At 39.8% G+C, this 14269-nt stretch overlaps 1 pseudogene; it reads left to right on the top strand.

The window, feature by feature from the left end:
• Window positions 1-1071: 1071 nt before the first annotated feature.
• Window positions 1072-14269, top strand: part of LOC113437921 (long-chain-fatty-acid--CoA ligase 6 pseudogene) — a 56086-nt pseudogene continuing 42888 nt past the window's right edge.

Here is a 14269-nt window from a genome sequence, read left to right as displayed (position 1 = left end):
GTTAATCCCGGTTTATCTAGATATAGACTACTGGAGAAGATGTGAAAGCTGTGTAAACAGGATGCTGGATCAGACAGGCATCTGGTCTGATCTGATTCATCATTTTTCCTATTGTTTTTCCTCCTCAAATAATTTAGCACACTTGTGAGCATTTCATGTCCTTCCTACATCTTGCTTTTTGCCAGCAACAGACAACGATCCTTGGTAGCAAATGTTCTCTTCGATTTTCGATCCCTTGTTGCCCAATTTTTCTTTTACTTTTTTTATTCCCCCCCCCCCCAAAAGTATAACTTCATTGTGCATTCATTATAAAGATGAGGAAATGCAATGCTTAAACAAAAAACATCTTTGGAATGCAGAGTTCATTTCAACCCATTTGGTTTTGTTGCACACAAATTAGATTTGCATTGCAACCCTGCACAGCAGGAATTCCACTTGAAATCAAAGACAGATTCTTTTATGGGATTAGAAAGAAATATCTCCCAGAATGGAGAGCACCTTATTTTTCTGTGTAATGATAGCACCCAAATGAATAATGATCGTTTTTGTTATTCTATCCAGCTGTTGTAATTCTCTCTCTCCCCCCCTTCTGCAATTAAAAGAATTGAGGATCCTTTTCTTTGCTTGGTTTGTGTTGACAAAACAAAACCAAAATTAAGATTCTTTCTGTTTCATAAATAGCTGATGATAACCTGATCTTATTTGAATTTTAATTGTAAATAGCTTGCAGCAAAACCACGCAGGGTGAAATCATTTCAAGTGGCAATGTTAAATCACTTGTTTGAAAACAGCCACTAGCTCAAACAGTTCCTGAAAAGACTCCCCTATTTTTACAATTCAGATACAGCTTCGCAGTGATCCCTTCCTTTTACAAATGAGGCCTTTGTATAGTTCTTCCTATCTATATTTCAGCAGAGTATGCCTGTAGTCTCTTACAAGCATTTGTTTAGGGACCATGCAAAATTGCAATAGCATTGAAAAAAGTGGCATATGACCTGTTTTTCACACTTAGACTGTTAGAAGAAATACCCTTCTGGTTCAGTTCCAAGCTAGGAGAAAGATACTCGAAACATGGAGGCAGACTGGAAAGATGGCTTAATGATGAACAGAATCACCAAGGACATGGGTCTCGGTAGCTGACCCCATGGAGTTGAGAGTGGGAAGTATTTCTTGGACTTGAACTTCCTGTTTCTGTGCAAGAACATGTATTCTGTTGGCTGTTGTCAGACTCCCATGGGCCCATGGACAAATCCTAGGAGTTTGTCTGAGCTAAGGTTGATTGGACATGGAGTTGAGAGTGAGAGGTAGTGGTTATATCTTCTCTTGCGCTTTGCACTTGAACTTCCTGTTCCTGTGCAAGAGTATTTTCATGTGATGAACCAAGCTTTTGCTTCTTCGATCCGCACAATCTCCCTTTCTCTGGTGGCTCTGCCTCTCACCTTTCAGTTCAAGAGTTCATGGTGACATCCATAGAATTCTCCCTTGATATTTTCTTCCCCACAACAGCAACCACATGAAAGCCACTGGCTGACTTTGGGGCAATCACCAGGAGACTATGAGTATAGTCCCATTTAGTCCCATTTTTAGGCATGAAAACTGACTTTGGGCCAGTCAGTTTCTCAGCCCAATCCACTTCACAAGGCTGTTGTTATGGAGGAAATAGGAAGAAGTATTAGGTATGTTCACTGCCCTGAGTTATAAAAAATAATAAAAGCAGGATAAAACAAAAACATAAAGCTCTTAGGAATAATAATAAAAATTATAACAGAAAGATAAAATATCTTATGTTACATGTATTAACAGCAGCAAGAATTTTGTATGCGCAGTATTGGAAGAAAAACTCCACATCACCTGAAGGCTTAACAATTAAAAAAAAGACTACGAGTGCATGGAAATAGATGAAGTAACTATTAAACTAAAAGGGAAAGCAGACGTGGAATACTATGCAAAATGGGAATCATGCTACATCTTGACAATACATATAAGAATAAAAAATGTAAATAACGTATATAATAGATATGATGGCATGGAAGTAGTGTGTATTGAAAGTATTGGATAGAACGCATAAATGTATATATAATGTCACAGTGCTGTTTAATAAGTAATGGTAATATGTATAAACGAAAACTCCAATAAAGCATTGCGGGGGTGGGGGGTGGAAACCTAAAGCTAAACTAAAAGGGAAAAAAGTGAGATAGTAATGCTCTGTTTGGAACAGTCATTGGACATGATCAGTTATGAAAACATTGGCAGTTCCCTCTTGTTCTGCCATGACTAGTCCTTCTGTGTCCTGCTTAATTCTCTTGCTCTACAGAGGGTTCATTGCCATTCAGGTTATTAAAAAATGACATATGAATACCACGTACCATCAAACTCAAACCAACTTCACACCTGTGTTCCAAATGCCACACTTTGGAAAACATCTGCATTATAACACCAGAGTGCCTGAAATATTCTTTGCTTCACATTCAACAGAAGAAAATAGAAACCTGCTTTCAGAGTTTATTTTTAAGTTGCTTACTATGCAGAGCACTCCCTTGCAGTCTTTCATACAACCCATGGAAACCCAATCAATTACAAACCTGTAATTGTAATTTATTTACATAGCAATAATACTTAAACTTATATACCGCTCTATAGCCCTCTCTAAGTGGTTTTACAGAGTCAGCCTATTGCCCCAAAAAATCTAGGTCCTCATTTTACCCACCTTGGAAGGATGGAAGGCTGAGTCAACCTTGAGCCTGATGAGATTTGAACTGCCAAATTTCAGGAAGCAGCCTGCAGTACTGCACTCTAACCACTACGCCACAGTGGCTCATGTACAAATGTGCACAAGATGCTAGCCAGGCTTGTCAGTACAATCCTACATGGGGTTTTTTTTTGGGGGGGGTGTAAACATAACCCATTTGTTTAGGTGAGGATTCAGTGTAGTGTGAGACCCAGAATATGTATCAATTCAGTTTTTCAGTAAAAGGTGTTGTATGAGCATTTTCAATTTCTTATGCAAGCACACCTGGTCATGGATAACTTCTAAGTGATTTCAGCTGCATTGTGGCAATTATTCAGAATAAATCAGAGTTTGAAGAGCAAATTAGAATAGAAAAAAGACTTGTCTCATTGCTTCTTTCCCAACCTAGTGCACCTTTTCCCTTGTTTTGGATTTGTTTTTCTTCCTCTTTAAAAAAGAAAGAAAAGAAAATCTCCCAGTTTCTTCAGGATCCATGACACAGTCATTCAACTTAATATGCATTTAGCCTTAGCTGCAATGCTACATATGTCTTAAAGCATAAACTCACATGAAGGCATGGACCACAATCAGAGCCAGCATCACTTTCCACGAAAAATAAGTGATGTTGTCTATATCTTTTTTTTATTGCAGAATGCATCTCTTATTTTGCAATGAAGAGGAAATAAACAGTAGAAAAAGGAGAAACCACTCATAAATATTTTACACATCCTGCTATTTTTTTAAAGTAGTTTGTGCTTTCTCCACGCTTCCACTTACAGATGGCTTAGAAGGATAAGATATAATTATGAATGTTGAAAACACAAAGAAGAAAACACAAGGAGGGAAGTCACTTAAAAGAACCAGAGATTCAGTTTATTTAGATAGATAGATAGATAGATAGATAGATAGATAGATAGATAGATAGATAGATAGATAGATAGATAGATAGATAGATAGATAGATATTCTTAAGTTTTCGCGGGTACTTACATGTATGGTATTCAGCTTTGTTCGGGTATTTTCCCATGTCATTATAGTTGTGCTTTTAAAGTTGTAGCAACGTTTCGGCAGAATCTCATCTGCCATCATCAGGCTTCTGTATTGCGTTCGTCTGCGAGTCAGACTTTCACAGCCATTTCAGTTTTGAAACGTTCAGTTTTGAAATATATAATATTTTGGAATATATATATATATATATATATCCCATTTGAGATGTACTTGTAGTTTAGCGAGGAAACTTTCTTTCTCAAACCAGGGCAAAACAACCCCAGCATTGTCCTGTTCATCTTATTGATAAAAAAAAAAAATAAGGATGTTCTCCAGTAACCTCTGTTATAGCCTCTTTTTTGTGTATACTCTTTATCATTGTTATTGGAGATAAGCAGAAGAGAGGCATTTGTAAGGCCCATAACATGTTGATCAATATTGATACTCACATTAGAAAGCCAGAGATAAGAGCTGCCTACTCCAGACTAGATGACTCTTATACATTATCATCTCATGTACCTGTCCTGCCTAAGAGGTGAATCAGGTAAGTTATGAGAGAAGTTTCATTTGCTTGTTTTTTCTGCCACTGGCGGTAGATTTATCTTTATAGGTGGTCCTCGACTTACAACCACAATGACTTATGGCTGGTCGCAACATTTCTGTGGGGAAAGGATAGTGTAAAATCTCCATTCCCTCCCCACGCCTGGAGGAAAGTTACTGCAAAATCCCATTTCCTCCACACCCCATTAACCTGCTTTCCAGCTCCGTTCTCCTGTGCAGGGCAACAAAAGAAGACCCAGCCGATCAAGTGGGACTCAACGGGAGGCAGAGAATCGATGGGGGCGGGGCCAGTCAGAGGTGGTATTTGCCAGTTCTCCGAACTACTCAAAATTTCCGCTACCTGTTCTCCAGAACTGGTCAGAACCTGCTGAATACCACCTCTGCGTGAAACAATACGCATGATGGTTTTCTGGATCGGGGGTGGGGGGGAAAATCGTTGCTTGAATTGTATTAGAGAATATGTCTCTGTGACAGGAAATAGATTTCTGCACGTAAATTGTTCTGGATGCTTTGTCCACCTTCAATGAGTGTTCAGTAAGGAAAATAAATCCTGTTTTTGTAGAACTCTTTTCACATTCTGACCGACTGCTCATTTGATCATTCTCCCCATTCTTTGCCTCTCACTCTCAATGTAATTTTTTCCTCTGCTGGTTTTTCTTCATTGAAGCCAATGGCCCGGGAAAACACAACTGTGTGGGAATACCCAAAAGATGATATTTTATATGAATATTAATTCATGGCTTTACCGCTTGAATGTATAGATCAGATTCTATACATCTGATGTATAGATCAGATTCTTTTTTAAACACTGAATGGTAGCTTGCATGAAGCACCCTACTATGGATAAGTTCTGGGATTCTTAACCTTGTTTCTAAAAAAAAACACTTAGGAAGGCAGAGGGGTTACTACCAGAAGTGGTATTCAGCAGTTTCTGACCAGTTCTGGAGAACCGGTAGTGGAAATTGTGAGTAGTTCAGAAAACCGGCAAATGCCACCTCTGACTGGCCCAGCTCCCATCTATTCCCTGCTTCCCATTGAGTCCCAGCTGATCGGCTGGGTCTTCTTTTGTTGCCCTGCACAGGAGAACGGAGCTGGAAAGCAGGTTAGTGGGGTGGGGAGGAAATGGAGATTTTGCAGTATCCTTCCCCTGCCATACCCACCAAGCCACACCACGCTCATCAAGCCATGCCCACAGAACTGGTAGTAAAAAATTTTTGAATCCCACCACTGGTTACTACCACCTTTAATCATCTACTTATTACTTACTAAACAAATGTATAAGGCCGCCAAACTACCAGGCAGGTGACTCCAGGTAATTTACAACATTAAAACCCTCAACATTAAAACCCTACTCCCCCACACACTCTACACATGGCAGCAACAATGCAATTAAACCAACCACTTGATTGGCTTTGTCTCTGGCTCGCAGACAAAAGCCACATCTTCAGGCCCTTTTGGAAAAGAAGCAAGGTGGAATCCAATTGAACGTCTGGGGAATGATGCTCCATACGGAAGGGGTCACCACTAAAAAGGCCCTTTTTCATGGCCCCACCAGGTGTAAATCTATAACAGGTGAGACCCACAGCATACACTGCCTTTCCATCCTACTTGGCAGGTAGGTTGATGAAATTTTAATACAGGTAGTCCTTGACTTGCAACCACAACTGAGTCCAAAATTTCTATTGCTGAGCAAGACAGTTGTTCAGTGACTTTTGCCCCATGTTACAACCTGTCTTGTCATATTTGTTAAGTGAATCACTGAGGTTGTAAAGTTCATAACCCGGTTGTTAAATGAATCTGGCTCCACCACAGATTTTGCTTGTCAGAAGGTCACAAAAGGGGATCCCATGACCATGACTGCAGCCATCATAAATATGAGCCGAGCATCCAAATTTTGATCACGTGAGCAGGGTACAATGGTCCTAAGTGTGAAAAATGGTTATAAGTCACTTTTTTTCAGTGCTGTTATAACTTCAAATGGTTACTAAATGCATTGTTTTAAGCCGAGGACTATCTGTAATTGTAGTTTTAGTAATGCTTAGGACAACTTAAGTCCTTCCTTTAAAAGAAACAGTCCCAGGAAGATGGATGGTGCCAACCTCAATCTCCTGCTTGCAGCATAGAGATATTAATTTACTAACACACCCCAAACCTTCATTTGGTGCTTAAAGTTACTTTGTTGTTTTAGTATTAATTTCCCCAGTTCACATTTTAAAGATGGCCTCCTCATTTTGAACCAGATTCCTTTTGTGCATTTCTCTCTCTCTGTGTGATCCATGCACCCATCCATCCCCATAAATCATCCAAAGCATGAAATTTCTTTTGTACTGTTTCGTAGCAGCAGTGCCTGATGAGTCGAAGCCATTTTCCATCTGAAAAGGAATAAGGGAGAGAGCTGGCAGTGTCTCCATAAATCGAGTTAGACCCAGAGGTAAAATGCTGCTGATTCAGCTGAACCAGTGGGTGATGATCAGAAGTGGTATTCAGCAGGTTCTGATTAGTTCTGGAGAACCGGTAGCGGAAATTTTGAGTAGTTTGGAGAACCAGCAAATCCCACCTCTGACTGGAGATTTTACAGTATCCTTCCCCTATCACACCCACCAAGCCACTGGTAGTAAAAGAAATTTGAATCCCATCACTGGCGGATGATCAGCTGTGCCACACAATCTAGATTAGTTAAAAAGCAGGAAATCGTCTGATTTCTTGCTTTCTAGCTAATCTAAATCACGTGGCACAGCTGATCCCGCTGTTGTACTTAACTCGGAAAGCTTCAAAATGCTTCTTTTTCCAGCACCCAGGAAGCTTTCCTGAGGCCCACTAGGCCAAAAATGGGGCATGGTGGGGAGGGGTGCTGCAAAAGAAAAGAAAAAAGAAAAAAAAAGACTTTTGATCTCCCCCCAGTCATATGACCACCTGGCCATGCCCACAGAACTGGTAGTAACAAAAATTTGAATCCCATCCCTGGTTAGACCCTGTTTAATGCGGAGATCAAAACTCCTAAAAGTAAATCCATTGGGACCTGGCTTTTCTCTTCTGCACATGAGGAGATGGGGAAGAAGGAAGTTAAAGAAACTTACTGAAGAAAAGTGGATCAATTTTGTGATATCGCTTTGATTAACACATTTTGAGCACCTAGCATATTTTATTTAATTTTACTGCTGACCTTTATAACGCTTATTGAGGGGCGGGGGGAGAGAGACAGAGAGAGACCCCTGTCTTTCCCCTCCACATAAAGCCGTAACCTTCCCTAAAGTTTTATGATGCCTCTGAGCTCAGAGGAAAATTCTTCAGCTATTTTTTGCTCTTATGTACACTTTGCCCTTCTCTGTCAGTAATATCAGTGAATTTGTGTGAGGGAAAAACAACCGGCTCCTTCTCCTGATCGGTGTACATTTCTTAGAACAGCTGAATCAATGTTACGCTTCCAGTGTGAACATACCACCTTCAGATCATACAGGACAGGAAAGTCTCCCCTTTTAAATGGCCCATGTTTTTCTCGCACAAAACCAGCCTACACGATACAGGTAGTCCTCATCTTATGACCACAATTGATCCCAAAATTTCTGTTGCTAAGCAAGACAGTGGTTAAGTGGTTATGGGCACTGCAACCCAACAAGACAGACACAGACTTCAATGGATAATTAGAACTGCAGAAAAAAGCAATTGCTACCAACCTGCCTTCCTTCCATTGAGGACCTGTATGCTGCATGAGTCAAAAAGAGGGTTGTGAAATCTACATATTAAAAAAGAAAGAAAGAAAGAAAATATCTACAGACCCCTCACATCCTGGGCATAAATTGTTCCAACTCCTACCCTCAAAACGACACCATAGGGCACTGCACACAGAACAACTAGACACAAGAACAGTTTTTTTCCCTCAAATGCCATCACTTTGCTAAACAACTAATTCCCACAACACTGTGAAACTATTTACAAAGACTGTATTACTATTCTTCTCATCCTTACTAGTACCTATCTCTTCCCACTTATGGCTATATCCATGTTACTTGTATCTTTACAATTTATATTGTTTTATTGTTCCCTAGTATGATTTGATTGCTTATTAGTAACCTATGATTATCGCTAAGTGTTATATCCTATGATTCTTGATGAATGTATTTTATTTTTTATTTTATGTACACTGAGAGCATTTGCACCAAAGACAAATTCTTTGTGTGTCCAATCACACTTGGCCAATAAAGAATTCTATGCTATGCTATGCTATGCTATGCTGTGCTGTGCTGTGCTATGCTATGTTATTCTACCTTATTCTACCCTATTTTACAAATTTTCTTGCCACACTCATTGAGTGAATCACTTCAGCTGTTAAATTAGGAACAAGGCTGTTAGCAATAACATTGAGACTTACATACTACTTCATAGTGCTTTTACAGCTCTCACTAAGTGGATTACAGATTGTCCCTAGTGATCTGGGTCCTCATTTTACTGATCTCAGAAGGATGGAAGGGTAAACCTTGAGCCAGTCAGGATCGAACTGCTGATGGTGAGCAGAGCCAGACTGTAATATTGAATTCTAACCACTGCACAACCATGGCTCCTGTTAAGTAAATCTGGCTTCCTCGTTGATTTTCCTTGTCAGAAGGTTGCAAAAGATGATTACATGACCCCAGGACACTGCAACTATCATAGATATGAACCAATTGCCAAGCATCTGAATTTTCATCATGTAGCCATGGGGATGCTGCAAACAGTCATAAGTGTGAAAAACCGTCATAAGTCACAGTTTCCAGCATATTGCAACTTTGAACAGCCGCTGAATGAATGGTTGTAAGTCAAGGACTACGACTGCCATTCCTTTATCATAGATTGCCAATCGCATTTTTGTAATGCACAATTCAAGAGGCTACCTAGTTTACAGTTCATGCAATGGCAGTATATTTCTGCTATTTAGAAATAAATCCTCCTGAATTCAGTGAGACGTATTCCCAAGACCCAAATGAAGTTAAGATGATGGTAAAGAACTGTGCGAGCAATCCTTGGAGGAAGTTTATAGGAGAAATATAATAAATTATATTAGAACCGCTTTGAAGTTCCCAGGAGGACAAGTTATAATTCAACGTGATGCAATACAGCGCATCCGTTCAATAATTTATTTCAAGTCTGCCAAGGGCAAGGAACAAAATTAAGACCAAGGATCAGATGCTTTCCCCATTCTTCTTCTGTAGACCATATGATGTCACAGAAGTGGAAGCCAAAACTTAATTCTCATTCCCAATTCATGACATCCAATTTCAAGGGTTCCAGGGGGTGGTGTGCAGAAACCATAGCTTTGGTTATCTCAGCTACATCAGATGTTCACCCTTTAGGAATGGTATGGTCAACTGAGACTTAGACTAATTTGCAGGCCTGTCTGCAAGTATGGCTCTGTCCAGTTAAGCCTGTCTAACAAACTGTATCTAACAAAATGAAATTCAATGTAGAGAAAAGTAAAGTTAACTCTTCTGAACAATGTATTGGAGAAGTGGAGTGGAGTAGAACCTTGAAGAAGGTATTGAAAAACCATCAAATAAACATAATCACAGCTCTGAAAGAGAGCAGCAGTTGAGAAAGAAACTCAACATTGGTACACCTCGATTCTCTTTAGTATCGGGGAGAAAGCAAATAACTAGTGCAGGATTTCAAGGTTCTATAGCACTGAGTTCCAGTAGTCCTTACGGAATCTGTGTCTCGTAGGCTGTGTCCTAACATAATATAAAGAACCAAAAGGTGCCTGCAAACCCAGCAATAAAGATTTCCTCCTTTTGGCATAAAGGAAGTATCTAAAAGGAGAAGCCACTTAAGTCATGTTGGCTGGGAAATTCTGAGTTTGGAAGTCTTCATTTCTTAAAATTGCTGGAACAAGACTAGGCACGCACGCCCCTAACTACCTCAATTCCAACTACTGCTGGCCTTAAATGCAAGCTACTCAATGCAAGAAGCCTTGTAAATAAAATACCTGAATTTTTCCTCCTACTAAATATGGCTAAATTCGACATTATATTTGTCTGTGAAACATGGCTCAATGCATCTCTCCCCGACTCCATTACCACAATAAGAGACTATCATGTTTACCGATCAGATCATGAAATTCGTAGAGGAGGTGGTATTGCTATCTTCTACAAAAAGTCCTTACATCTAAAAAATATCCAAGTTACCCAGGAGCTTGCTCTTCCTGAGACCATTATCTGTGAACTATCCTTAAATATCACAATTCGATTCTTACTATGTTACAGAGCACCTGATTATGACATCGAACATGTAAACAAGCTAAATACACTACTAACATGGGCAGCATCCTGCCCATACCCTTTTATCTTTCTTGGTGATTTCAATCTGCCTCATATTGACTGGACCCTAAATGAATGTACAACTGAAACCATACATGCAACCTTTTACAATGCTGTTACAAATCTGGGACTGGAACAACTAGTATCCAACAACACTAGACTAAACAACTGCCTCGATCTCATCTTCTGCAATAGTTTGAATTTAATTTACGGAATACAAACTAAAGAACCTTTTTCCAGCAGTGACCATAATATGATTGACTTTTGTCTCAACATACGTTCACACAAAAACCACCACAATGATGTGATCCCCAATTATAATTTCAAAAAAGGCAACTATGATCTTATAAACAACGATCTCTCATCCCTTGATTGGCAATCTCTATTCACTGGATGCAATACTGTTGAGGACCATTACAACATATTTTTACTTGAAGTCAAAAGAGTCATCAAACTATATGTACCAACAACTACTCCCAAAACAAAACAAAAAAACAGATTGCCCATAACAATAAGGAAACTTCAATCCAAAAAGAGATCACTCTGGCGGAAAAACAAATCTGGTCACGTTGCCAATTTCAAAAGCCGATACAAAAATTTATGCCACCAAATAAAGACCGAATGCACCACTTATCACATTAAACAAGAGGAAAACCTTCTACGCACCAATTCCACCCATGCTTTTTACAATTTTGTAAACAACAAACTAAAAGATTCAAGGTCCATCCCACCCCTGATAGGACCTAATGGTAAAGACTGCAACGACGACACCATTAAAGCCAACATCTTTAACACATTTTTTGGCTCAGTATTTGTAAACAGCAATGGATCATGCCCAGCATTTCCTAGCCGAACCACAGATAACTACAGTGATCTAATACATATCGATTTTACAGAAGACAATGTTGAAAAAGCACTACGCAATCTAAAACCATCCCTATCTATTGGACCGGATGGAATATGTGCCTATTTCTTTAAAAAGTTATCCACTGCCATAGCCAAACCTCTAAGCATAATCTTTGAAAAATCTTTCAGGACCAGTTCCTTGCCTAACCTATGGTCACAAGCCACAGTCATCCCCATCTTCAAAAAGGGAGACCCTTGCCTAGTTGAAAATTACAGACCAATCTCCTTATGCTGCATCACCTGTAAAGTCATGGAATCAATTATTAACCAATCCATCATCCTCCACTTAGAGACAAACAACCTACTCTCCAATAAACAATTTGGTTTCAGAAAAAAACTATCCTGTAATCTGCAACTCTTACACTGCAAAACCATATGGACTACACAACTTGATCAGGGCAAAACAATAGATGCAATCTACATAGACTTCTGTAAAGCCTTTGATTTAGTGGTACATGACAAACTACTACTAAAAATAAAATCCTACGGTATCTCTGGACAACTGCATAACTGGATAGAAGCATTCCTGTCAAACAGACAACAAATGGTCAAAATTGGGAGTGTCCTATCAAATTCTGTACCTGTCAATAGTGGTGTCCCCCAAGGCAGTGTTCTAGGACCAACTCTCTTCATACTCTACATAAATGACCTCTGTGATCATATTAAGAGCAACTGCGTTCTTTTCGCTGATGATGTAAAGCTGTTCAATACCACAGACAATACTGCTACCCTTCAAAAAGATCTTGACTGTGTATCAGAATGGTCAAACAAATGGCAACTTCAAATCTCAACAAATAAATGCTCTGTCTTACATATTGGCAAAAAAAATCGAAAATAAAATACAAGCTGAATAGTCAAGATCTTGTTGATGATCCAAGCTCTGTAAAGGACCTTGGAATACTCACCTCTAATGATCTAAGTGCTAGTGCCCACTGCAACTACATAGCCAAAAAGGCATTAAGAGTTGTTAACCTAATCTTACGTAGCTTTTTCTCTGGTAATATCACACTACTAACTAGAGCATACAAAACATTTGCTAGACCAATACTCGAATACAGCTCATCAGTCTGGAACCCTCATTACGTATCTGATATTAGCACAATTGAGAAAGTCCAGAAATATTTCACAAGAAGAGTTCTCCACTCCTCTACTCGTTGTAGAATACCTTATGCCACCAGACTTGAAATTCTAGAACTAGAAAACCTTGAATTACGCCGTCTTCAGTCTGATTTAAGCATGGTATATAAAATCATACATTGCAATGTCCTACCTGTCAATGAATACTTCAGCTTCAACCATAACAACACAAGAGCACACAACAGATACAAACTCAAGGTTAACCGCACCAAGCTTGATTGCAGGAAATACGACTTCAGCAACAGAGTGGTCAATGTCTGGAATACTCTACCCGACTCTGTAGTTTCTTCCCCAAACCCCAAAAACTTTAACCTTAGACTGTCTACTATTGACCTCACCCCTTTCCTAAGAGGTCTGTAGGGGGCGTGCATAAGCGCACCAACGTGCCTACCGTCCCTGTCCTATTGTTTCTTTTATTTTTCTTTCATTTTTCTTATATGTACTCATTTCATGTATTCATAATTATGTATACACTTTTACTTATTATCTCGTAAACAATTGACAAATAAATAAATATTGGAACATTGTAATGGAACATTGGCCTAGAACACGCCTAGCAAGAAATGCTCATTTTAAACAAAGTGAAACATTTAACAGAATAACAGAAGGGACCTTGGAGGTCTTAGAGGTCTTCTAGGAAACCCTACACAGGTAGTCCTCAACTTACAACCACAATTGAATCCAAAATGTCTGTTGCTAAGTGAGACAGTGGTTTAATGAGTTTTGCCCCATTTTACAACCTTTCTTGCCACAGTTCTTCAGTGAATCACTGCAGTTCTTAAATTTCTAACACGGTTATTAAGTGAGTCTGGCTTCCCCTTTGACTTTGCTTCTCTGAAAGTCGCAAAAGGGGAAATCACACAATCCCAGGTCATTGTAACCGTCATAAACATGAACCCGTTCCCAAGCGTCTGAACTTTGATCAGGCGACCCTGGGGATGCTGCAAAGTCTGAAGCATAAAAAACAGCCATAAATTGTTCTTTTTTCAATGCTGTGGTAACTTCAAACAGTCACTAAACAAACTGTTGTAAGTCAAGGACTACCTGTTCCATAAAACAAAGGGTTCTCCAATTGTCCATTTCAAGGAAAAGGTTATCACCCAGCCCTCTCCCTGGTATGAATCTTTGCTTTAATACAGAGCAAGTTTCCCCTTCTCTCAGCTCAAAATGGTGCGACGTCATTTCTTCCTTCCTGCATTCTGACGAATTTACAAATATAGAAGCCGCCTTCTGACATCTCTATGTGTTCGTCAAGCATCTACCTAATCAGGAGTGTCAAACTCGATTTCATTGAGGGCTGCATCAGAGTTGTGTTTGAACTCGGGGGGGCAGAGGGGGCATGGCCAGCTTGACGTCATTTGTGTCGGGAGCGCCTGTAGTGGCCTGAGTGCTCTGTCAGCGAAAACAGGCTCCTGCGCTCTGTTTTTGGATGCAACAGCCTCCTGCAACCCTCTGTCAGTGAAAATGGGCTCCTGCGCTCTGTTTTTGGCTGCAACAGCCTCCTGCAACTTTCTGTGAGCGAAAATGGGCTCCCAAGCTCTGTTTTTGGCTGCAACAGCCTCCTGCAACTTTCTGTGAGCGAAAATGGGCTCCAAGCTCTGTTTTTGGCTGCAACAGCCTCCTGCAACTTTCTGTCAGTGAAAATGGGCTCCCAAGCTCTGTTT

The sequence above is a fragment of the Pseudonaja textilis genome, chromosome 5, assembly GCF_049901715.1.
Source record: "Pseudonaja textilis isolate UNSWEBS1 chromosome 5, rPseTex1.2, whole genome shotgun sequence".
NCBI lineage: Eukaryota > Metazoa > Chordata > Lepidosauria > Squamata > Elapidae > Pseudonaja > Pseudonaja textilis.
The sequence above is the reverse complement of the archived record's forward strand: the minus strand, read 5'-3'. Positions and strand labels throughout refer to the sequence as shown.